Source organism: Monodelphis domestica, chromosome 2 (genome assembly GCF_027887165.1).
Source record: "Monodelphis domestica isolate mMonDom1 chromosome 2, mMonDom1.pri, whole genome shotgun sequence".
Taxonomy (NCBI): Eukaryota; Metazoa; Chordata; class Mammalia; order Didelphimorphia; family Didelphidae; genus Monodelphis; species Monodelphis domestica.
The window spans coordinates 507,947,388-507,972,537 of NC_077228.1; the positions used below are offsets into that span (position 1 = coordinate 507,947,388).

Consider the following 25,150-nt stretch of genomic DNA (forward strand, 5'->3'; position numbering starts at 1 on the left):
TAAGTTCTTCTGACTTTGGGGCAGCTAGGTGGCTCAGTGGATAGAGTGCTGGGACTAGAGTCAGCAAGACTCATCTTCCTGAGTTCATGACTCATCTTCTTAAATTCAGATCTGATCTCAGACACTTACTAGCTGTGTGACCCTGGGCAAGTCACTTTACCTCTGCCTCAGATTTTTTGTCTATAAAACAGGAAAAATATTAACATCTAGAGGTACCTAGTTGGTGCAGTGGATAGAGCTTTGGGTCTGGAATCAGGATGACTCATCTTCTTGAATTCAGGTCTGATCTCAGATGCTTACTAGCTGTGTGACCCTGGGCAAGTCACTTTACCTTTGCCTCAGATTTTTTGTCTATAAAACAGGAAAAATATTAACATCTAGAGGTACCTAGGTGATGTAGTGGATAGAGCTTTGGGTCTGGAATCAGGATGACTCATCTTCTTGAATTCAGGTCTGATCTCAGATGCTTACTAGCTGTGTGACCCTGGGCAAGTCACTTTACCTCTGCCTCAGATTTTTTGTCTATAAAACAGGAAAAATATTAACATCTAGAGGTACCTAGTTGGTGCAGTGGATAGAGCTTTGGGTCTGGAATCAGGATGACTCATCTTCTTGAATTCAGGTCTGATCTCAGATGCTTACTAGCTGTGTGACCCTGGGCAAGTCACTTTACCTTTGCCTCAGATTTTTTGTCTATAAAACAGGAAAAATATTAACATCTAGAGGTACCTAGTTGGTGCAGTGGATAGAGCTTTGGGTCTGGAATCAGGATGACTCATCTTCTTGAATTCAGGTCTGATCTCAGATGCTTACTAGCTGTGTGACCCTGGGCAAGTCACTTTACCTCTGCCTCAGATTTTTTGTCTATAAAACAGGAAAAATATTAACATCTAGAGGTACCTAGTTGGTGCAGTGGATAGAGCTTTGGGTCTGGAATCAGGATGACTCATCTTCTTGAATTCAGGTCTGATCTCAGATGCTTACTAGCTGTGTGACCCTGGGCAAGTCACTTTACCTTTGCCTCAGATTTTTTGTCTATAAAACAGGAAAAATATTAACATCTAGAGGTACCTAGTTGGTGCAGTGGATAGAGCTTTGGGTCTGGAATCAGGATGACTCATCTTCTTGAATTCAGGTCTGATCTCAGATGCTTACTAGCTGTGTGACCCTGGGCAAGTCACTTTACCTCTGCCTCAGATTTTTTGTCTATAAAACAGGAAAAATATTAACATCTAGAGGTACCTAGTTGGTGCAGTGGATAGAGCTTTGGGTCTGGAATCAGGATGACTCATCTTCTTGAATTCAGGTCTGATCTCAGATGCTTACTAGCTGTGTGACCCTGGGCAAGTCACTTTACCTTTGCCTCAGATTTTTTGTCTATAAAACAGGAAAAATATTAACATCTAGAGGTACCTAGTTGGTGCAGTGGATAGAGCTTTGGGTCTGGAATCAGGATGACTCATCTTCTTGAATTCAGGTCTGATCTCAGATGCTTACTAGCTGTGTGACCCTGGGCAAGTCACTTTACCTCTGCCTCAGATTTTTTGTCTATAAAACAGGAAAAATATTAACATCTAGAGGTACCTAGTTGGTGCAGTGGATAGAGCTTTGGGTCTGGAATCAGGATGACTCATCTTCTTGAATTCAGGTCTGATCTCAGATGCTTACTAGCTGTGTGACCCTGGGCAAGTCACTTTACCTTTGCCTCAGATTTTTTGTCTATAAAACAGGAAAAATATTAACATCTAGAGGTACCTAGTTGGTGCAGTGGATAGAGCTTTGGGTCTGGAATCAGGATGACTCATCTTCTTGAATTCAGGTCTGATCTCAGATGCTTACTAGCTGTGTGACCCTGGGCAAGTCACTTTACCTCTGCCTCAGATTTTTTGTCTATAAAACAGGAAAAATATTAACATCTAGAGGTACCTAGTTGGTGCAGTGGATAGAGCTTTGGGTCTGGAATCAGGATGACTCATCTTCTTGAATTCAGGTCTGATCTCAGATGCTTACTAGCTGTGTGACCCTGGGCAAGTCACTTTACCTTTGCCTCAGATTTTTTGTCTATAAAACAGGAAAAATATTAACATCTAGAGGTACCTAGTTGGTGCAGTGGATAGAGCTTTGGGTCTGGAATCAGGATGACTCATCTTCTTGAATTCAGGTCTGATCTCAGATGCTTACTAGCTGTGTGACCCTAGACAAGTCACTTCATACTGTTTGCCTCAGTTTCCTCATCTATCAAGTGAGCTAGAGAAGGAATAGCCACTCTAGGATCTCTGCCAAGAAAACCCCAAATGGGGTCATAGAGAGTCAGACATGACTGCAAAATAACGACCACCTCAGACTTTACCAACAGTCATTCCACTACACCCCATACATGCACAAATGCCGCATTTGTTCTTTCCCATTTTAGGAGAAGGGATGGGAGACTACAACCTCATGAGGTTCAACAATGCCTCAAGAGAGTGAGTATATGGACATCTAGGCCTTCCAGTCTTCCAGCATCCAGGTTTTGTAACTAGATCAGCATTGATGCCCTAAAAAGCAAGGAGTGATCGTTAGAAGCAACCTTTGGCACCCATTCTGATGGGTTCCCTAAGGCAGGAACTCATTCAGCAGCAATTCTGCTTTTGGATGTGACCTTGGTGGGACCAATGCTAAGAATAGGAACTAAGAATAGAACTTAAGTCTAAGCCCCATATCCCCAGATACTGAAGTTGGTATAGAAGAGATAGGCCTGCAAGTGTTTAGGAGATGTCTGTGTTTTTCTTCTTGTTTATATCTTTGAAGCAAATATCCTTTCATAAAAGCTAATTGGGGGGCAGCTAGGTGTCACAATAGATAGAGGTCCAAGCCTGGAGTTTAGAGGTTCTGGGTTCAAATTTGGCCTCAGACTCTTCCTAGCTGTGTAACCCTGGGCAAGTCATTTGTCCCAACTCCCTAGCCCTTATAGCTCTTCTGTCTTGGAACTGATACTTACTATTGATATTCTAAGTCAGGGAAAAGAAAGAAAGAAAGAAAGAAAGAAAGAAAGAAAGAAAGAAAGAAAGAAAGAAAGAAAGAAAGAAAGAAAGAAAGAAAGAAAGAAAGAAAGAAAGAAAGAAAGAAAGAAAGAAAGAAAGAAAGAAAGAAAGAAAGAAAGAAAGAGAGAGAGAGAGAGAAAGAGAGAAAGAGAAAGAGAAAGAAAGAAAGAAAGAAAAAGAAAAAGAGAGAGAAAGAAGGAAGGAAGGAAGGAAGGAAGGAAGGAAGGAAGGAAGGAAGGAAGGAAGGAAGGAAGGAAGGAAGGAAGGAAGGAAGGAAAAAAGAACATGTATTGTTCAAGGCAGCTAGATAGCTTGATGGATAGAAGGTCAGACCTGAATTTGGGAGGACCTGAGGTCAAATCTGGCCTCAGACATAGCTGTGTGACTCTGGGCAAGAGACTTAAATCCCATCTTGCCTTAATTCATTGGAGAAGGAAATAGCAAAATATTCTAGTATCTTTACCAAGTTGGATGCCACTGAACAACAATTAAGTGCACTAGAGATACAATTACAAGCAAAAGGTACAACCCCTGTCACTGGGGTTCTAACATGCTAGTGAGGGAAAATGGCAAATTAAGGGGTACTGGAAAAAGGGAGGCTACCTACCCTATTCCTCAGTGTGGTAAGTCCCATGAAAGAGAAGACAAAAGTCGCCCTATCAGAGCCTAGTCTAAATGTCTAGTGGAGTGGAAATTCAGAGTAAAGAAAGTAAAGCTGAGAATGGGGAGACCTGGAGATGGAAAAGATAAGATATGGCAACTGATTGGATAAGGGAGGGAGGGAGACTGTGGAGGCAAGGCCAGATTGTAGATCTCTCTTCTGAAATAAGAAACTTCTCTTTTGGATATGCTGAGTTTGAGATGCCTATGAGACATCTAGCTTGAAGTATTCATTAAACACACATTTTGGGATAGCTGGTTATCTCAATGAATAGAGACCCAGTCCTGGAGTCAGGAGGCTCTAGGTTCAAATCTGTCCTCATATACTTCCAAGCTGTATGACCCTGGGCAAGTCACTTAACCCTGATATTTAAAAAAACTTTTACCTCCCACCTTAGAATCAATACTACATATTGGTTCTAAAGCAGAATAATGATAAGGGCTAGGCAATAGGGGTTAAGTGACTTGCCCAGAGTCACATAGCTAGGAAGTGTCTGAGACCAGATTTGAACCCAGGACCTCCCATCTTTCAGCCCACACTTAACCCTTATTGTCTAGCCCTTACTACTACTCTTCTGCCTTCAAACCAATTATCACAGCTAAGACAGAAGGTAAGGGCTTATACAACACACACACATACTATCTGGACTGTCTAAATTTTTTCCATCTACTTGATAGATGGAAACTGAGGCTCCCAAATAATTCCAGATGTACTCATCATCATATCATTTTGTATTCTCTTTGCTGTGTTCTATTTGTCCTTGACATATATAGCGTTGGCATGATAGGGATTCTGGAAGAACTTTTGTGTTGGCATGTACCCCGCAAAGAGTAGGGCTGGACCTGATTAAGAACTTTAATTTGCCCTGAAGATACATTCCCTGGAATTCTCAGCCCACAAGCATGTTGCCCAGCCCTTTCCATACTTACTAATATCCTGCCCATGATGCAGCTGAGGGCAGAGAACATGAGTTGTCTATAAAAATAGAATGCCAGGGCTGTGGGTTTGCCTATTTAAATTCTTATCCACCTATCCCCTAATTTCTTTTAGCCTCAGGTTCATGGACATGATTAATTTATTCACCTCTTGCCTGGATACTTATCTGGTAAATACATGAGATTGAGTGAATTCTGGGTAAGGAGTCACTTGTGGGTCTATTCCTCTTAAAAGCACGCCGGCTAAGTGCTCACCCTTCATTGAGTTTTAAATCTATACATTCCCAGACACAGGGTTTTTCAAGACTATCCCAAGTCAGACAATGCTGTAGGGAAATTCAGATTCAAAAAAGTAAAAAAAAAAAGGCTTTGCTTTTGATCGGCCTCATTGGCATGTGGCTGGCTTTACTTTTGTATTATTTAAAGCAATTAAAATGTCAGGTGGCCCACTGCAAACATGCCTGGGAGATGTGTGACAGCCAAACCCTAAAGAATGATTGCCAGCTTAAAGGCTAGGTTGGGAAATTCCCCCTCAGCTGATTGGCCCCAGCCCTAAAGACAAAGCCAGATGGAGACGATACATGGGCTGATAAACGCTTATGGCGAGGTGAGCTTCTAGTAATTTTTCTGATGGTATCTTCCCCTCAGAGAGCCTCACCCTTGGTTTCCAAGCTGGGAATTCAAAGGCACACATTTCTCACCAACTCCCTTCCCTTCCCACACACTTGACTCTACTGGACAGTCAATTCTACATGGCCAGGATGGCATTTTCTCAACGTGGTTTCATCAAATTTGTGTCCGGCTCCCAGCTTGATGTAGGTATTTCTACGAGGCATCCAATTATTTCCCCAATTTAGTAATTAGTCCCAGGGAATCCCTGAGCAGAGTTAGGTTCACTCACAGTCTATGTGCACCTTTATACTTAAATGCACATTAATCAGTTAACTTTTAGTTGTCTCTAACACTCAAAAGTGGGGCAGCTGGGTGGTGAAGTGAATAGGATGCCAGGAATGCTCATCTTCCTGAGTTCAAATCTAGCCTCAGACACTTACTAATAACTCTGTGACCCTGGGCAAGTTGCTTCGCCCTGTTCGCCTCAGTTTCCTTATCTGTAAAATGAGTCGAAGAAGGAAATGGCAACCACTTTGGTATCTTTGTCCAGTAAACACCAAATGGGGTCACAAAGAGGACTGAAACACCTGGAATCATACTTGACACTGTTAAGAGCCTTCAGATTTGTAAGTCTTATAAACACTATCTCATTAAACTTAACAAGCCTTCTAACAGTCCCATGAGGTAGTTGCTACAAGTACCAAGTATTGCCTTGATCTTTCTTTCTCTCTGGGTTTCCTACACTATTCTTTCCCTGATTCTTCTCTTATTTATCTGCCATCCTCTTCTAGATTATCATCTGGGTCACTGCTAATAGTGGGTGTTACCCAGGGCTGTGGCCTCTGTCCTCTTCTCTTCTCCCTCTATACTATTTCTTTTGATGGTGATCTCATTGGTTCCCATGGATTCAATGATCATCTCTATGCTGATGAGTCTCAGGTCTACTTATTGTGCCCTAACTTCTCTGCTGACACCCTGTGAGTCTCCGGCTGCCTATTGGACATCCCAAAATGGATGTCCGGTAGATGTCTTAAATTCAATGTATCTCAAACTGAATTCACTTCTCTTTCTAGCTCTCTGCTCTTCCTAACTTTTTCTCTTACTGTTTTTGGCATCACCATTTTCCTATTCACCCAAGCCCACAGCCTGTGTCTCCCTCAACTTCTCACTCTCTCACCCTTCATATCAAACCCATTGTCTTGTCATTTCTTCCTTTGCAATATCTCTCACATTCAAGCTGTCCCTACAACCCCCACCTCTTCTCTCTTCTGACACTGCTATCACTCTGATGCAGGCCCTCAATATCTGTCCTCTGGACTTCTGAAATAACCTACTGCTAGCTGTAGTGACTGTGGGCAAGTCACTTACCCCTCGATAATTAGTCCTTATTGCTCTTCTGCCTTGGAATCAATACATACTATTGATTCTAGGATGGAAGTTAAAGGTTTAAAAAAAAAGAAAGAAAGAATCTGCTGCTTGATCTTCTTGCCTCAAGTTTTCCTCCTCTCTGATCTATTTTCTACTCCACAGTCACATTAATCTCCCCAAAACTCAGGTCTGATACTGTCACTCTCCCGCTCAATAAACTTGAGTGGCTCCCTATTACCTCCAGGATAAAATATAAAATTATCTGTTTGGCTTTTAAAGCCTGCCATTATCTGACTCCTATTTTTCCAGTTTTCTTATTCCGTATTCACCCCCATATACTCTTTTTAAAATTAAACCCTTACCTTCCATCTTGGAGTCAATATTGACTCCAAGGCAGAAGAGTGGTAAGGGCTAGGCAATGGGGATCAAGTGACTTGCCCAGGGTCACACAACTAGAAAATGTCTGAAGCCAGAATTGAACCTAGGACCAACTATCTCTAGGTCTGGCTCTTAATCCACTGAGCCACCCAGCTGCCCTGACCCATATATACTCTTGAAAACAAAACAAAACTAAAAACCCCCTTCTGTCTTAGAATTGTTACTATCAGTTCCAAGGCAGAAGAATGGTAAGGGCAAGGCAATGGGAGTTAAGTGATTTGGCCAGGGTCACACATCTTTAGACACGAAGCCCAATTTGAACCCCAAACCTTCTACATACTATTCAATCTAGTGACAATGACCTTTTGCCTCTTCTCATTCAAGACAGCCCATTCCTAGATTCTGGGCATTTTCACTATTTCTCCCGACTGCCTGGAATGCTCTCTCTCATCTCTGTCTCTCGGCTTCCCTGGCTTCCTTCAAGTTTCCTCTAAAATTCCACCTTCTTCAGCTTCTCCCGATACCCCTCGTAATACCAGGGCCTTCTCTCTGTTGATTATCTCCAATTTATCCTGACTATAGCTTGTCTATACAACATTGTTTACATATTGTCACCTCTATTGGGCTATAAACTTCTTTGGAGCAAGAAGTGGTTTTGGTTTTCTTTGAATCCTCAGTACAGTGTTTGGCACAATAGTAAGTGTTTGATATATTAAAAAAAAAAACACAAAACCTCACTTTGTGTCTCAGAAACAACTCTAAGACAGAAGGGCAAGGGTTAGGCAAATGGGGTTAAGTGATTTGCCCAGAGTCACACAACTTGGAAGTGTCTGAGTACAGATTTGAACCCAGGTCCTTCTGACTCCAGCCCTGGCAAATAAATGCTTATTGATCACTTTAAAAATGAAGAAGTTGAGGCTTAGAAAGATGCTGAAGTAACCTGCCCAGGATCTCAAAGGTAATGTGCTAGAGGCAAATTCAAACCCAGGTCTTCCTGTCTTCAAGACCAACACGTTCTCCATTATTTTACATTACCTAGACTTTTAGAGGGTACCAAGGGGGTACAGTGGATGGAGCATATTGGGTCTTTAGTTGAGAAGATCTGAGTTTAAATCTGGCCTCAGACACTTAGTAGCTGTGTGACCCTGTGCAAGTCATTTAACCCTCTTTGCCTCAGTTTCCTCATCTGTAAAATGAGGACACACAAAAGAAGGAAATGGCAAACTACTTCAGTATCTTTCCCAAGAAAACCCTATGGGTAAGGCTGTTGGGTCACAAAGAGTCAGATGACTGTTTAACAATTGCAACAACCCTTTAGAGAACAGTTAGTCTAATCCGTTAGTTTACAGGGAAGGAAAATGATGCTTAGATTTTTTAGAGTCTGTTTGCTATAGACATATCAACATAATAGCACATCACCTATGATTTCTTAGTATGGGGATTCCCTCCATCAGTGTCAATCCTATGACCTCTAGCCTATGTATAACTGTTTCTATGATCTGTTCTTTGACATACATATTCATTCTTTAGGATGAGATTATTTAATTTCCAATTACTTTTTAGTCCTGTTGCTTTTTGTTGAATATAATTTTTATTACGTTATAGTCCGAAACATGCATTTAATATTTTTGCTTTTTACATTTAGTTGTGAGATTTTTAGGCCCTATTACACGGTCACTTTTTGTGAAGGAGCCAGGTATTGCTGAGGAACAGGAATATTCCTTTCTTTATCCATTCAGTTTTCTCTACAGGTCTATCATATCAACTTTTCTAAAGTTCTATTTACCTCCTTCTTTCTTGTTTATTTTTTGGTTGGATTTATCTACTAGCCTAGGTAGAACTTAGATAGATTAAGTGACTTGTCCCTGATGACACAGGTAATATGTACCAGAGGCAGGATTTGGGGCTTCTTGCTTCATTTTGCCCTTGCTTCTGACAGGTACTGGAGGTGCCCAGTAAATGATAATTGAGGTGAATTGACTAAGCTCTCTTGTATGTGTGACACAGTCTAGGCAGTATGAGGAAAAATTAGACCTAGTTCCTACCCACACAGAATCATGTCTGCCCATCAACACCTTTTCCTGAATCGTACAGTGCCTATATCTACATATAAATCCACAAGCAGATATAATGGCGTTCTTTCTCTGTCTCTCGGTCTCTTTCTCTCTCTTCTCTCCCTCCCTCCCTCCCTCCCTCCCTCTCTCTCTCTCTCTCTCTCTCTCTCTCTCTCTCTCTCTCTCTCTCTCTCTCTCTTCTTTCTCTCTCTCTCCCTCTCTCTCTCTCCCTCTCTCTCTCTCTCTCTCTCTCTCTCTCTCTCTCCCTCCTTCTCTCTCTCTCTCTCTCTCTCTCTCTCTCTCCCTCCTTCTCTCTCTCTCTCTCTCTCTCTCTCTCTCTCTCTCTCTCTCTCTCTCTCCCTCCCTCTCTCTCTTCTCCCCCCCCTTCTGCCTCTTCTCTCCCTCTCTCTCTGACATTCATATGTAAATACCTGCATTTTGATTTCTTGACTTCCCTGGATTCTGTCCCCTGAAATGTCCTGAAATTTCAGGTCTCTTTTCTCAATCTAGATTCTTCTTTTATGAGGAGATTCTTCCTGTCATTTATTGCACTCACCATTTCGCACTGAATTAGTTTCTTCAGTCATCCCACTACCTAACAAAGGATGGGGAAAGAGCATTGGATTTGAAGTCAGAGGGTCTGGTTCATGGTTTGTCTAGCTGGATGCTTACTTATGGGATCTCAGACAAGTCTTCTTCTCTCTCTGGCTCTATAATTTCTTTTTTATTTTATTTTATTTTATTTTATTAAAACCCTTACCTTCCATCTTAGAGTCAATACTGTGTATTGGCTCCAAGGCAGAAGAGTGGTAAGGGCTAGGCAATGGGGGTCAAGTGACTTGTCCAGGGTCACACAGCTGGGAAGTGTCTGAGGTCAAATTTGAACCCAGGACCTCCTGTCTCTAGACCTGACTCTCAATCCACTGAGCTACCCAGCTTCCCCCTCTACAATTTCTTCTTCATGTGTAAAACAAGTTTGGATAGGACTGGATTACATGACCCCTCAAATCCCACATAGTGCTGATTACTTCCATTTCCAGATTCCAGTCCCAGTTCCAGATTACTACCATTCATTCAGTTGTCCAAGATTTAGGAAGGTAACCTACTTCAATGTTCAATATCATTGGTTCAATGTAAAACAAACTGGAAGGAAATCGAGTCAAGTAAATGTAGGAAGGCCATGCAATCTGGTGGGAAGAGCACTGGACTTGGAATGAGGGCCCTGGGTTCAAATCCCATCTTACCCACTTATTTTCTATATGACCTAAGTAAGACAAGTCACTTAATTTCTTAAAGCCTGAATTTTTTTTTTTATTTACAAAACAAGGGGGTTAGACTACATGACCTCTAAGATTTCTTCCAAACTTAGTTCTAAGATTTTAGGATTATTATTGAGAGCTATCTCTATACAGATTATCTCAGGTTGGAATGAGGCAACTTTTTTTTTTTTAAATAATACAACAGCTAAAAATATCCATTTTTTTAAATATATTTTATTTGATCATTTCCAAGCATTATTCGTTAAAGACATAGATCATTTTCTTTTCCTCCCCCCCACCCCCCATAGCCGACGCGTAAGTCCACTGGGCATTAGATGTTTTCTTGATTTGAACCCATTGCTTTGTTGATAGTATTTGCATTAGAGTGTTCATTTAAAGTCTATCCTCTGTCATGTCCCCTCAACCTCTGTATTCAGGCAGTTGCTTTTTCTCGGTGTTTCCACTCCCATAGTTTATCCTTTGCTTATGAATGGTGTTTTTTTTTCTCCTGGATCCCTGAAAGTTGTTCAGGGACATTACACCGCCCCTAATGGAGAAGTCCATTACGTTCGATTATACCACAGTGTATTAGTCTCTGTGTACAATGTTCTGGTTCTGCTCCTCTCGCTCTGCATCACTTCCTGGAGGTTGTTCCAGTCTCCATGGAACTTCTCCACTTTATTATTCCTTTGAGCACAATAGTATTCCATCACCAACATATACCACAGTTTGTTCAGCCATTCCCCAATTGATGGGCATCCCCTCGTTTTCCAGTTTTGGGCCACCACAAAGAGCGCAGCTATGAATATTTTTGTACAAGTCTTTGTGTCCATTATCTCTTTGGGGTACAGACCCAGCAGTGCTATGGCTGGGTCAAAGGGTAGATATTCTTTTGTCGCCCTTTGGGCATAGTTCCAAATTGCCCTCCAGAATGGTTGGATCAGTTCACAGCTCCACCAGCAATGAATTAATGTCCCTACTTTGCCACATCCCCTCCAGCATTCATTACTTTCCTTTGCTGTTATGTTAGCCAATCTGCTAGGTGTGAGGTGATACCTCAGAGTTGTTTTGATTTGCATCTCTCTGATTATAAGAGATGTAGAGCACTTTTTCATGTGCTTGTTAATAGTTTTGATTTCTTTATCTGAGAACTGCCTATCCATTTCCCTTGCCCATTTATCAATTGGAGAATGGCTTGATTTTTTGTACAATTGATTTAGCTCATTATAAATATGAGTAATTAAACCTTTGTCAGAGGTTTCTATGAAGATTTTTTCCCAATTTGTTGTTTCCCTTCTGATTTTAGTTATATTGGTTTTGTTTGTACAAAAGCTTTTTAGTTTGATGTAGTCAAAATTATTTATTTTACATTTTGTGATTCTTTCTATATCTTGCTTGGTTTTAAAGCCTTTCCCCTCCCAAAGGTCTGACATGTATACTATTCTGTGTTTACCCAATTTACTTATGGTTTCCTTCTTTATGTTTAAGTCACTCACCCATTTTGAATTTATCTTGGTGTAGGGTGTGAGGTGTTGATCTATTCCTAGTCTCTCCCACACTGTCTTCCAATTTTCCCAGCAGTTTTTATCGAATAGTGGATTTTTGTCCCAAAAGCTGGGATCTTTGGGTTTATCGTATACTGTCTTGCTGAGGTCGCTTTCCCCCAGTCTATTCCACTGATCTTCCTTTCTGTTTCTTGGCCAGTACCAAATTGTTTTGATGACTGCTGCTTTGTAATATAGTTTTAGGTCAGGGACTGCAAGGCCCCCATCATATGTGTTTTTTTTCATTATTTCCCTGGATATCCTTGATCTTTTGTTCTTCCAAATGAACTTTGTTATGGTTTTTTCTAAATCAGTGAAGAAGTATTTTGGTAGTTCAATGGGTATGGCACTAAATAGATAAAGAATGAGGCAACTTTTTACCAATGATACTTATCTGTCCTAGGAACACCTGCCCAGCTATATACAGAAAGGCTCATTACCAAGTTGGTTCCCAGACCATCAATCAGCAAGTAGCGATCAAATGCCTACTCAGTGAAACCTTTTTTGCCAGTTACAGAATCTTTTGCATCCTAAGGACCATGGGACTTTTCCATCTGACTTGCAGCTAAACTCTTTTGTCTGAGTTGTCTCCTCCATTAGAACTGTGAGCTCCTTAGTGGCTGGAATGTTCTTATTTTTCTGTTTGTATCCTCAGGACTTAGCATACTTCTCTGCACATAATAAATGCTTAACAAATGGTATTTTATTTATTCATAGAAGTGACTGTGAGGATTACCCATTCCAGTGGAATCAAGGGCCAATGGTTTATAGATCTAGAATTGGAAGTCACTTCTGGGGCAATCTAATACAACTCTTTTCATTTCTTCCTTCCTTCCTTCTTTCCTTTCTCTTTTTCTTTCTTTTTAATTTGTTTTTGATTTCTTTCTTTCTCTTTCTCTCTTTTTCATTTCTCTCTCTCTCTCTCTCTCTCTCTCTCTCTCTCTCTCTCTCTCTCTCTCTCTCTCTCTCTCTCTCTCTCTCTCTCTCTCTCTCCAAAAGCTCTAAGACAGAAGGGCTAGGGCTAAGTATATAGGGTTATGTGACTTGTCCAGGATGACACAGGTAGGAAGGATCTGAGATCAAATTTGAACCCAGGACCTCTTGACTTCAGACTTGGAGAGATTTAGAGTTAGAAGTTACTTCTGGTGCAATCTAGTACAACTGTTTCATTTATAGATTTATAGAGTCAAATGTATACACTTTGCCACCTAGCTACCCCCAACTCTTTCATTTTCCACATAAGGAACTTGAGGTTCAGATGGTTAAAATCATTACTTGCCCAAAGTTCACAGAGATGGAAAACATCAAGGATGGGATTTGAACCCAAGTCCTTGGCCTAGAGAACCAGTACCCCTTCCATAGTACTAAACTGACTCTATTGAAGCATAAACTGTGATTATCAAGTAATGAGACCAGAAATGCCTCATTATTCTTTAGTCACACATACTACAAACATGGTCAGGTGGGTGGTGCAGGGGAGGAAATAATAATCAGGGGGAAGTGAGAGAATGAAAAGTGAGTGAGCAAAGGCTGGGTCTTCTAGTTCAAAGTCCTAGAATTGCATTTATTCAGGATACTATGGATTAGGAAGAATGTAGGATTAGATTATTTATAAGGTCCTTTCTAACATCTAAATCTGTGTCACATTTTCCTAATCCAGGAATGCTATTCATAATCATAGAATTCTAGAGCTTGAAAGGATTTTGGAAATTATCTAGTCCAAGCACTTTCAATTTTTTAGACATAGAAATGGGAACAGAGAGCAGTCAATTTGTCCTGGGCTCCATGGCTAGTTGGTGTCTAGGACCGGGGTCATCCTGACATTTAGGCCTGTGCTCTTTTAATTTAATTTAATTTTTTAGATCCTTACCTTCTGTCTTGGAATCAATACTGTGTATTGGATAAGTGACTGGCCCAGGGTCACACAGCTAGGAAGTGTCTGAGGCTAAATTTGAACCCAGGACCTCTCATCTCTGGGCCTGACTCTCAATCCACTAGCCCCCTATGACTTGCCTAGGGTCAGACAGCTAGGAAGTTGATGAGGCCAAATTTGAACTCAGGACCTCCATTTTCCAGTTCTGGCAATACCCACTGAGCCACTTACCAGCCCAGGCTTGGGCTTTGCACATTCTGCAGGAAGCAGAGCTTCAGGACCCCTCCTTGGAAAAAGCAGCATGTGGGGGGGAGGAGACCAATTTGAGGTCATAGAACCCGGGTTCAGCTCTCACTTTTGATCCTTGGGAAATGTGGTTGTGGGCAAGTCCGAGTCATAATCATCTCTTTTAGGTCTTTGAGCCTTAGTAAAAGAAAGGGGTTGGTCTTAATGACATAATATCCTTTCCAGCTCTAAACGACAATCAGATACCTGAATACTGTAGCTTTTCAGGACTACTAAATAACCAGGGGTTATCTCTCAGTTGGTTAATCTCTTTATAAAACACTCTCTTTCTATAAAGGTGTCTGAATTTTATAGCCAGTGCAGCCTAGGATACAGAAAGGGAAGCCTCCAAGCCTCTGGGGTCCTCCAAACCTCCTTGCCTTCCTCCCTCCTACCATAGCGCAGTAAGAAGGTCACTCTGATTCCAGCATCTGTAAAGCACGTTCATCCTAACTGGTGGCCTAAAGAGGGCAAGCTGGCCACACTGATTTTACACAATAGGAAGCCGAGGCTCAGAGAACTTCAGGACTAGATTCCAGTTTCTAAGGAAATGGCAGGAACAGAATTTGAATTCAGGTCTTCGGACTCAAAGACCATCTCTTCTTCCTACAGTCACAAACTGCCTCTCAGAGGCTTTTCAGAAAAGAAGCACCTTGACGAAAGGCATTTTGTTCTTCCCTCTGGGATACAACTCGGCCACCAGGATTAATTTCTTTTTTCTCAAATAAGAATATTTTCTTTTTTAAAATTATTTATTTATATTCATTTATTTTTCAGCATTCATTTCTAACAGGATGTTTTCAAACTCCTGTAGACTAGGGGTATCTAGCTTGTCATGGTGGAGCGGCTGTCAAGTTCCAGTCCTTGGAGGGGGCACACACAAGGAGGGGTTCAGGAGACTGTCCAGGGTCCTCAAGACAAGGAAGCCAGAAGGTGTCACTTTCCCTTCTCCATCCTTTCCCCACAACTGGTTTCCCCTCGGCGGGTCTTCCGTGGGCATTTGACTCCTTCCCCTCTGTTCTTTATAAAACACTTCTGGCACTTTCTGGTTGTGGGACTGGATGGGTGGGCACCAGAAAATGAGTCAGCACAGTGGATAGAGGCCAGGCCTGGAGTTTCAAGGATCTGGGTTCAGATTTGACCAGGCACTTCCTATCTGTGTGACCCTGAGCAAGTTACTTAACCTCATCTGCCTAGACCGTACCTCCCTTCTGTCTTCGAATTCATACTAAGACCGAAAAGGTAAGGGTCTAAAAAAAACCCACCAAGCATTTATTAAGTGCCTACTTGCAAAGCGCTGTGCCCAGTGCCCGGTTAGGGTTAGGGTCAGTTAAGGCTGTGTGTGTGTGTGTGTGTGTGTGTGTGTGTGACACTTTCCAAGGCAATTACAGAGTCTCCTCCTTTGCAGCCTTCGGGGGTTGGCATGCCCAGTGGGGATAGCGGATGTGCGTACAAAGATGGGCAGAGGTGGAACGGCCCCACCTGGGGTCCCACCGGCCCCTTCTGAGTGAGCTTCAAGCACCTGCTAGCTGCTCCAAGGTAAGATTCCTGACCGGAGAGGGAGAGGAGTCCAACCTGTCAGGGCTGCCAATAGGGAAACAGGCGTGTGTGGGGCAGGGGGGAAGATTCTGGTCTCTGGGTGTGTATGTGTGTGTGTGTGTGTGTGTGTGTGTGTGTGTGTGTGTGTGAGATAGAGAAATAGAAAGAGAGAAAGAGAAAGAGAGAGTGAGTGTGTGTGTGTGTTGGGTGTCGCGCCAGGCCCAGACGGGCAGCTTGAAATCTCGCGAGAGCGGCCTCTGGGGTGACTGTAGAGGGGGAGGAGGGGGAGGCGCTGGAGGAGGAGGAGGAGGAGGAGGAGGGGAGTGGTGTCGGGGAGGTGGAGGGAGGGGGGAGGGGAAGCTGGGCAGCACCCGGGCTCTGTGGCTTCAGGGCTCTGGGACACAGGGAGAGCTACCAAGAGAGAGAGGAGAGAAGGGAAGGGAGGGGAGAGAGGTGGAGAACGAGCGCGAGCGCGAGGGAGGGAGCGCGAACCCGCCGGCGCAGTCGCCGCCGCCGCCCGAAGCGAGGAGGGGGCGCGAGCCCGCCCCGGCCCGGCCCCGGCCCCGGCCCCGTCTCTGCCCCTGCCCCCGCCCTCCCGCCTCGGTCCCAGGCGCAGAGCGCGAGGCACCCCGAGCCTGACGGTCTCACAGCCCGGAGCCCGGCCCCGCCCGCCCGCGGCCTCGGTCCCTTTGTGAGCGCCCCCTGGGCCGGCGGCGGCGGCCGCTGAGGCGGCAGGGCCTCCTCGGCGCGGCCCGGCCCGGCCCGGCCCCGGCTCCCCGCGCTTCCCCGCGCCATCTTTGCGGAGCCCGGCGGCGCTGAGGGCGGGCGCCTCCCGGGCCGGGCCGGGCCGGGCCCCCTCCGGCCCGCCCCTTGTCGCAGAGCTCGGGCTGGGCGGCTGGCGGGGGCGCCCGGGGTGGGGGGCGGTGGCTCTTTGCCGGGCCCCTTCGCCTCACCCTCCTCGTCGTCGTTGTCCTCGCCGCTTCCTTCGGCCGAACTGAGCGGAGCAGATCGGCTCTGGGGGTCTGCCGCTGCCCACTTCACCCCGCCCGGGCCAGGCCTGTCGCCGAGAGGGTAAGTGAGCCTGCGGGACTCGGACCCAGGAGGAGGGCGGGGGCTTTCTTGAGCCCCACTTCCCGCTGGGGAGGCCAGGCCAGGCCACACGAAGGGGGAGGGTCATCCCGGCTTCGGGGGAGGGGGTTCGGAAGCCAGCCAGGCCTTCTTTGGTGGAGGGGACACCCGAAGGATGCGAGCGCTGACCTCCCCTCCCCCTCACCCCCCGCTGGTGGCCTTGGGGACATCTAAATGAAGGTGTGTCCTCCGGGGGGACGGTGTGGAGGTCCCCCTCCCCCAAATTGTAAGCTCCAGGCCCGTTCCCTTTGCTGGTCCCCCTCCTGTCGCTGCCCGGGTGTCCGTGGGAAGGGAGAATGCGTTGGATTTGCTTGGATCCGCAGCCAATTCATTTTCCTCCCTCAACCCCCAAGGGTCTGTGCCCTTCTTTTGGAGGGGGAGCAGAAGACTGTCTCTCCCCCTCCCCCCCACCCCATTCTCCGTGCTGCAATGCTGCAGAAGTCCTAGGTTGCTTCTCCATACCCAAACCCGTGCTACCCTGAAGGGAGGGGGAACTGGGAGAGGGAGGTAATGGCGCTTCCCTTGGAGAGGTTACTCCTGCCTTTTAATCGATAACTGGGTGTCGTCCCCCACTCTGTGCACCCTTTCCCCCAGATCTGCCTTGGGGAAATATGCCTGGGATGGGACTCTCTGTAGAGAGACGTTAGGGCTCGTTCGGCCTGACTCCCGTGTCAGGGCAGTTCTGCTGTTTGTCTCTTATTTATTGTTTTTACTGTGAGATTGACGTCTTTGTGAACAGGTTGGATTTGAGGCATAAATGAGATGGCTTTGTCGTTTCCTCTCCCCAGTAAGAATGACTGACTTTGCGTAGTTACAAGAAATTCATCAAGATTTAAGATTACAGGGTGACTTGTAACATGCTGGGCATTTGTTCCTTCCTGATGATTTGGGAAGGGGGGGGGGGTGTAACTGAGTCTGTAAAGTGTATAAAGACAAGAAATTTACATAAGTAATCCTTGTCAGAAAATTTGTTTCTGCAGTGAGTGCCTGTTTTTAAGAATAGATTCACATAGCAATTCATCTAATTAAACTATCCTGTAAGATCTGTTTTATTCCACAGCCACTAGGTTGAATTTCTTTTTTTCCTTTTGCTTGCTACTTTTTTAAAAACAAACTATCTCTTAATCTGATTTTTGGTAACACTTGTTGGTTCTATAGATATGTGTTACCCCTCAGTAGACCAGACGTTTATTTTTAAAAGGCAAAATTAACTTTCTTAAAAACTTCTATTGCCAAGAAAGCTTCATTGGTTTAAAAAATGATTTCTCCTGAATTTATTGCTGGTAGTATTTTCCCCAGGCCCAGAAGTGTTGGTGTATTAAACATTTTGGTATCTCTTGAATATTAAGAGTTAGGATATTTGAAAAATAGCATTTCAGTAGGAGTAAACACACAACAGTACCCTCCTTTGAAAACTTGCTAGAATTAAAAAAAAATTTTTTCCAATGTATGTCAGGAAATCTTGAACTATTAATGTACAAATTTGAATTGTATTGTTTTATTAGAAATATGGTGCTTTCAACTTGTTTCAGTTTTTTTAATTTTGGGAATGATTTACTTTCAAACTCTCAAAAAATGCTACCTATGGCTAGTGGTATATCTTGCAAATGTTTATAGACTAGAAAAACCTGTGGTATTTTAAATCTCTTGGTTTTGCATTGTGAAACTTGTTTTAAGGTAGGGGAATATTTGGATATTATTGATAAAGTTGATAGTAACCAGGTTGTTTTGAACAATGATCCTTGTTTTAGTCAGTATATGTTACATTGAATACCTCTGTCTTCCAACTATATTGAATTTACTATTTACTCTTTGCATTTAGTTGATTTGGCTATTATTCTAAAGGTCAAAAATAATTAGTCTTGGCATCTCTTTTCCAAGTTCTTAGTTACCATTGTCTGTGTCAGCTTTCTCATGTACTGCTTTTTAAGTAAATGTTTGGGACTCTGCGGAAAACATGGTACAGACTGAAAATATGAATGAATAAGTTCAGGGAAGTTTCAGATAGGAGAAAGATCTTTCTGAAATAGCTACTACATGACCCTTGGTGCCAGTATAAAAGATAAATCAGTTTAGATGGATTGACTATAGGTCTTATGTTCATAAATAGTTCATGAACAAAAATGGCAACTATACATCACTTCCTGTTCTCCACAACTGCTTCTTTTCTCAGAATTCCCTTTTAATGACTTAATTTTTTGGCATTCTTTATCAGACTCTTAATTCAGTTATAATTCTTATGTTTTGTAGATGGAAGAAACTGTAAGAATTATCTGAAATTTTACCAAAATGAGGATATCCCAACATTATCTTAAGTTTCAGAATATCAGTTATATATTAAAGGTTTGGCTTATTTTAAAACTTATACATATAAACTTATACAGAAATCTTTAAGTTGAAAGAATGTTTAGAAGCAATATTCATGGTAGAGGACCAATAACTATGTAGCATGAATGAAATGAAAATAAAATTATTTTATTTTCTGCAATCCGCATTTGAGGAGAACAATGAACACAAAGAGTTGTGAATGTATGTCAAAGGGTTTGGTTGTGTGTATGTTTTTAATAAATGTCAAGGCAAGTACATGGTAGGTCACTAACCTATATTGTAATGCTCTTCCACCATTAAGGAAGAAACTTTTTTGTTTACTACACATTAGAAAAAAGCAGAACCTGGTTTCCTTTTGATTATGCTCTTAAGTAGCCATCAAGTATATATTCATTTTAAGAATTTGTTGGTTTTTAATAAACATTAATACTTAGCAAATCTCATAGTTATATCTGTTAGCTGTTGAAATGAATGGCTATTGGAAATTATAAAAATAAACAATATATACAGATATAATAAAGTTTTATTTCTAGGTTGCCTTACTCTTTGTTTTATTCAGGAACTTAAAAAAAAATCTTATGTTTATCAGCCTTCTCTTGTAAGTGACCTAAAATAATTCTTTGCAGTCTCCCTAATTTAAATTTGTAAAAATGAAACATTGTTAAGAGATCTTAAAAGTACTTGGCAGCACAGTTCAGGGTTATGCTTGAATAAACCTAACCTCTTCCTTCTGTAAATGTTATGTAGTTCATAGAGTACAACTTGCATAAAATTGAAAATGTTGAAGTATTTCATTTAACAGAATCCTTCTTAGAAGCTGTTAACAAAATACATACCTTCAAATTCTTGTACTTTTTAAAGAAGATATGATATATCAGATAGAGTGCTGGGCTTGGAGTCAGGAAGACTTGTTTCAGATATTGAGCTGACTGTCACCAGAGTGACCTTTGGCCAGTCATTCACAGCCTCAGTTTCTACATCTTTAAATAAGGAAGTTGAGTTGGGTTACCTCTAAAGTCCTTTCCAGCTATAATTCTATAAGCTAAGCTACATGATTATACTTTATTATTATAAGACTATAAGAAAATAAATCTTTTAGTATGATTGAGTGAAGAAGGTAGACATGGTTCAATAACATCCTTGTTGAATGAACATATGGTTATTCATAATGATGAACTTGAAGTTATAATTTAATCTAAATTCCTATTACTGTTCTGTCTTCAAATCTTATTTATAGGAGTTAGGTTTTTAAGAGTCTAATAATCAAAATATGTCCATATACATCCATTACTGTTGGAGGTGACAATTTTTAGGTACTTCTAATGACTTAGGTCTAATGACTTAGACCAACTTAGGTTAAAAGAACCTTTTATGACTATAATTTTCATATCACAGCAGAGGTTTAGAGCTTAAAGAGGGATCTTATAAGTCATCTAGTCCACCTTCCTCGTTTTTCTTCATTTTACTTTATTTTTGTTTTGGATATAACCATCAGTTAAAATCTTGAACCAAATAAAAAATGAACATTTCTATATCCATTGTGGAGCAGGAGAAGAGTGTTGTTTATGAAACTGAGAATCTTATTATGGAGAGCTCTTTTGGAAGTCTCACACTTTACTAGATGAGGAAACTGAAGTCCAGAATGATGAATTCAGTTGTCCAAGCTCACCCAGCAAATAAGTAGTGTTGCACCAGGGTTTAAGCCAGGTTGCTCTGGCTCTTGATCCAGGACTCTTTCACTGCTTTGTCCTCTCATAAGGAATGATCAAGCCTATTCCAAGATAATGATTGGGCATCCAGGGAAAGTAACATGGAGACAGTGATGGAGAGGAGGATGCCCTTAAAAAAAATAATTACCCTTTTTTTTAACCATACAAAGGGCTATGCTTTAAATAAAATGTTTATGTGGAGTTCTTATATCACTACTTAATCATACTGAAATTTTCTTGATCTCTCATTTATTTTTATCTTTTGGAGATGGGGTAGAGAGAAATTTTAAAATTGAAAGTAATAGTTTTATCTAAAACTTAATAAATATACCCTTGTTTGCATTTCAAAGATATGAAAACACGAGAAATTGAGGCCAAAATCTCCTGGTTATGGTTCTTTAGTTGAGGTCAATGTGGTGCAGTGGAAAGAGTGCTAAATTTGGAGTCCAAGGACTTGAATTCAAATTTTGGCTTGTGCCACTTGGTACTCAGATGGCATTGGGCAACTATTGTTCTCTCTATATCTCAGTTGAGGATTGGACTAGACCTCTCAGGTCTCTTCTAGCTCTAAAATTTATAATCCTAGGATTTGGACTATCACTAGTCATTGTAAAATATAGGCATTTCTCAATTTAAGAATGAGGTTCCAAAATTACATTTGTAAGTTTCATTGTGGATTCCCATAGAAACAGTGCCATATAGTGGTTAGGTTTCCAGTGTAGTCCACAAATTCCCCTTTAACTTGTACTATAGTATATGTCGCATATACAGTTATATGCTAGTACTAATAATACTAGTTTTGAGTTTTGGGCTGTAATCTTCAGTAGGAAAGAAAAGATGAAAACTGAGACCTTTCTTTTACTGGGTTTAGGCACAGTGCTAGGCAGTCTTTTCTAGAATCAAATCTTGCTTTAGACACTCATTTTGGGATGATATCGGTACTGAAACTAAATTTTCTAAGCTTTTTTTTTTTTCAACTGTAAAATTAGGATGATAGTAATAGGATAATGATGCTCCTTGCTACCTTCTACCCTAATGTATTCACTGTCGGCTCTAGTCCAGGCCTCCTCTTTCACTGAGTAGCAAAGTTAATTATTCACATTTTTTCTTTCTTTTTTCTCCTCCCTTCCTCTCTCTCAGTTTCCAATGTTATAAAAACTCCCCATTCCTTTGGTGAAGCTGATTTTGGCTACATATTAGCAAGTAAGCAGATGTCTCCCAGAAGTAAATGTTTTTAAGAGAAGACACTTGTTAACCCAAATGGATCATAATTTGTATAATAAAGCTTAAGGTGACAGATCCAGTGAAAAGTTTCAGAATGTGTTGGGATTTGGGGCTGAAGGCTATCTTATTGGACTTGCCTAAGAATCTGTGCTTGATAGTCAGATTTTTTCACAGATTCTTTCCTTAATTATTTATGAATATTTTTCAAAGCTCCATCTCCCCCCCCCATCCATTCTTTCCCCCCCTTTCTTGGCATATGTGTATACCCAGAATTAAATTGATCGCATAGATTTCATATCTACACTTTCTAATTTTCTGTAGTCACATTGTAGGGAGGTAGGGAGAAGGAAGGAAGGGTGGATGGAGGGCCATTGTCACCTTTGTGTTGAGGTAGAAGTAGTGGGAGCAGCTATTCTTTATGCCTTTAATTACAAGTAGAGCATTATGGGTGTGACATCTTCCATGACACTGGATATCTGTAAAATTCTTTAAGGGTATATTTAGAAAATGCAGGAAAAGAGGCTCAAGACCTTTTAATTGAAGCTGAGTATTTTGGGATGTCATATTTCATAGTTACCTAACCACAACTAGGTCCCCAGTTTCCTCATCTGAAAATGAAGGTGTTGGGATAGATGATTTTTAAGATCCCTTCCCCATTTCACAATTCATGATCCTATAGTCCTCTAACTTATCAGAATAGTCAGGTAACAGTAGGTATATGTATTAAGTGCCTTCTGTGTACCAGGCACTGTGCTAAGTGCAGGGGATATAAAAGTGGAACACAATTTCTGCCCTTAAGAGACTCACAATCTAAAGGGGAAATCAACATGCAAACAACTATATACAAGCAAGCTATATTCTGGATAAATTGGAAATAATAGAGGGAAGGGACTGGAATTAAGGATCAAGAAAGGCTTTTTGTAGAAGGTAGTATTTTTTAGCTGGGATTTGAAGGAAGCTCAGAGGCAGAGGTGAAGTGAGAGAACATTCCAGGCATGGGGGAAAGTCAGAGAAAATGCCTAGAGCTGAGATGGAGTGTTTTGTTCTCCTTACTGCCAGTTGGCCATTTGTTATTGGATCAAAGAGGAAGTAAGGTGTAAGAAACTGGGAAGGTAGGAGGGGTCCAAGTTAGGAAGGTCTTTGAATGCCAAACAGGGTTTTGTGTCTGATCCTGGAGGTGATAAGGAAGCTATTAGAATTTGTTGAATAGATGGGGGACATGATTGGATCTGTGCTTTAGGAAAATCACTTTAGTGACTGATCAAAGGATGGACTGGAGTGGGCCAGGAATACACCAGCTGGCTGTTGCTATAGACCAAATATTGAGAATGATAGCAATGGCAAAGGAAGGAACAGGGCATAGTCTAGAGATTTTGCAAAGGTTAAAGTCCATAGGCCTTGACAACAGCTTTGAATATAGGGCATGGGAGATAATGAGGAGGCCAGGATGATTCCTACGGTACAAGTCTAGAGGACTGGAAGTGCCATTTTTCTAAATAAATCTGCCCTTCTGGTTTTGTTGGTGGCACTGCCATTTATTCAGTTTCCTCTGTTTGGAAATTGGGGTGCAGTGCCTCTTCCTCACTTCTCACAGCCAGTTGTTTACTAACTATATTATTGCCACTATTCCTAGGCTCTTGGACTATTGCAGTTGTTTTTGTCATTTAATCATTTTTCAGTTGTGTCCAACTCTTCGTGACTCCATTTGAGGTTTTCTTGGCAGAGGTACTGGAGAGGTTTGCCATTTCCTTCTCTATCTCCTTTGACAGAAAAGGAAACTGAGTTTAAACAGTGTCAAGTGACTTGCCCAGGGTCACATAACTAGTAAGTATCTGAGACTGGATTTGAATTCAGGAAGATGAGTTCCTGAATCCAGGCCTGGTGCTCAATCAGTTGTGCTACTGAGCTGCCCTATTAATAGCTGGGCTATTGCAGTAGTCTTCACTTTTTCTTTTTGCCTCCTATTTGCCTCCTACATCTTTGATTTCACTTCCAGACTGACCTTCGTTATGCATAAACCTTGTTGTGCTATTTTTCTTTTCATAAGACTTTGTGGCTATTTATTACCTACAGAGTAAAATTCAGATTCCTATACCTACCATTCAAGGCCTTGACTAGCCTGTCACCATTTTGTTCCAGCCTTATTTTTGCATTCATTCAAAAATCATTTACCAAACACCTACCATATATTATAGGCATTGAAGATGCAAAGACAAAAATGAAACAAGTTCTAACCCTTAAGGAGCTTATGGACATCATGATTCCTTCTACATCCATTGAGCTCTGGCCAAATTGATCTCCTCTGTTTTATAACTTCTTATTCCCATGTATTTGCACATACTTCCTTGTTCTAGAATATCTTCTTCCCATTCTTTGACTGTTGAATTTCTACCCATTTAAAAATTCAAATTCAAATACCTTCTTTCTCTAGTCTAAGGATTAATTTGTTTTGAATCTTTCCAATATTCTTCTTTCCTTCTGAATTTTAAGGATAATGAGGATAAGAACGTTTATTTATGTAAACTTGGTATCTTCCCAAATGTTTAGCACACTTGTGTGAACAGTAGTTACTTAATAGAATCCTAGAAATGTAAGGGAACCTCCCAAACCATCTCTAGTCCAACTAGTCCCAGATATTAGTCATCTAGCGTGGCTCCAAGACCTGGGGGGGGGGTGGATCACACTGGGGATCTCATAATAAATATTTGTTCAGTTGGATACCTTTGCATGGCTTTGTTGTAATTTATATGGATTAAGTTTTAAAATACATGTATCACACATGACCAGGTTTAGGGTCTTGGCACCCTCCCCCCCAAAAAATTTTTTTGGCTTTCCTGTTCTTTTTTGCAAACTAACTTTTTATTTAAACTTAAAAATAGAAATTGTATATTAATGGTAGTAAAGTATAAACTACGTTGACATTATATAAAGATACGCTATATACGTATCTTTATGTATTTCTGAGTTTTAAACTTTTTCGATTTGGCTTGTTGACCTTTTACATGTTGTCTATGATTTCTGCAAAACTCCCTTCAAATTACCAATTAATGTCTTATGCTGGCCCAAAATATATCAAATCACGATGGGGAAAGTTGCAATGTGGAAGGGATACCTATATTCCCAACCACTAAAGGACATGTGATTTTGAACTTTTGGTGTGAAAACCTCCTCCACCAACCTGCTCAAATCAGTAGATTAGTTTAGCCTTAGTCCAAGGGTCCCCAAAGTAT

The 25,150-nt window shown here is 41.6% G+C and overlaps 1 protein-coding gene across 4 annotated transcripts in view; it reads left to right on the plus strand.

Annotated features, from left to right (window-relative positions):
* Positions 1-25,150, plus strand: part of TAOK1 (TAO kinase 1) — a 172,734-nt gene that overhangs the window by 12,462 nt on the left and 135,122 nt on the right. The window contains exon 1 of one of the 4 annotated variants that reach the window (XM_056819567.1): positions 15,401-15,531. The exons of 1 other annotated variant lie outside the window; for it this stretch is intronic. The gene's annotated coding sequence lies outside the window, so the exon portion shown is untranslated. Of the gene's footprint in view, positions 1-15,400; positions 15,532-16,368; positions 16,603-25,150 lie in introns of those variants that run through there. 2 more of the 4 variants (XM_056819570.1, XM_007485633.3) reach the window with 2 other exon arrangements.